Genomic DNA, 1,431 nt, shown 5'->3' with positions numbered 1-1,431 from the left:
AAAAAAAAAAAAACATTCACTGCCAACCCAGAAAACCCTTTTCCTCAAGCATCACCTCCACCCCCAAAAAGCCGCCCAACGAACCCATCAGACCCAAGCCCTGAGACACATACGGAAGAAGAGTCGAAGATCAACAGAACAGCTAATTCAAAATGACGAAGAGATGAAAGTAGTTGATTCTTCTTACCTCGAAGAGCAGAAACTATCAGAAGATATCTACGTCGGGATTGGGTCAAAATGATTTTCCATTTCTGGATTGAAGTTTGACAGAAACCGATCGATTATTCGATTGGGAATCATTTTTCAATCTTTGTAACGGGAGCCCAGCTGAGCCAAAGGAAACTCTGAGTGGAAGTCTGCAACAGGGGAAGGTGGGAGAGATACAGACATACACACCGCAAAGGCGATCAAGTTGGTGTGGGACCTGAAGACGAAGACGACGACCCACTTGAATATGAGAGGCTCCACGGTTCCTAAAATAAAAAGTGCGTAGTTGCGTAGTGCGAGAGGGCAGAGAGGCAACTGAGACTCTAAAGTCCTAAGGGTGGGCATGACCGCATGAGACGAGTTGGAAATTTTTGTGGTGGATTAGATTGGTCGATTGGACTATTGGAGAAGAAAATTAAGAATTCCTCTTTTTCTCTATTTTGAAAATCCAAGATAACTTTTCTAACAGAGTCAAGTTATGAGTATTTAATTGCCCACAGTTATTGGCCTTTGGGATAACTGAACCAATAAATGAGCGAAAAAGACCCTTCTGATGATATGATCCCCTTCTTTTTTACTCTCTCCGTAGACTAATACAAATTTCTTTCTTTCTTCAGTGATGGCCTTTCCCCTTTGGTGTCCTTTGTTCTATTTCAAGATCCAAACCATAAAACCAAATTTACTGTTCTGGTCAGTGAAAGTTCTTTCCCTTTCACTGAAACTCTGTTTTGTTCTATTTCAAGACCTCAACCATATAACCAAATTTAGTGATTATGCTTTTTGTTACCATGGAAGTGGGCTATTAGTAAGTACTGTCCTTGACCTCACTGAATTCTCTAATTTCATTTCGTTGTATGTAGAAAGGTTTTGATTCCATGGCAGGCGCACTAATGGTGAGGCCAGACTTGAGATTCCCCTTTGAAGTTAGCTGTTGGCGCACTGGAAGGTCGAGTTGGTGAATAAGGACAGAAGGGCCAGTTGTTCACAGTAAGGAAAGCTGGGCCTCACCATGAGGTTAACTCCTTACCTCCTTGCTTTTTTTTTTCCCCCCCTCCATCCAAGAGCTGCCATCGAAGACAACAGAGATAAGATCATGAGCTTTTGAATGCTGTATTTACTGAGTACTGATCTGGTCAAGAGGGAATCAGATCCTCTCCAATGCCATTCGGATGAGCATTGGGCGCACTAGTGTGTTGGAGAGGATCTGGGTTAGGCCAATAGCAT

Source organism: Macadamia integrifolia, chromosome 5 (genome assembly GCF_013358625.1).
Source record: "Macadamia integrifolia cultivar HAES 741 chromosome 5, SCU_Mint_v3, whole genome shotgun sequence".
Classification (NCBI taxonomy): domain Eukaryota; kingdom Viridiplantae; phylum Streptophyta; class Magnoliopsida; order Proteales; family Proteaceae; genus Macadamia; species Macadamia integrifolia.
The sequence above is the reverse complement of the archived record's forward strand: the minus strand, read 5'-3'. Positions refer to the sequence as shown.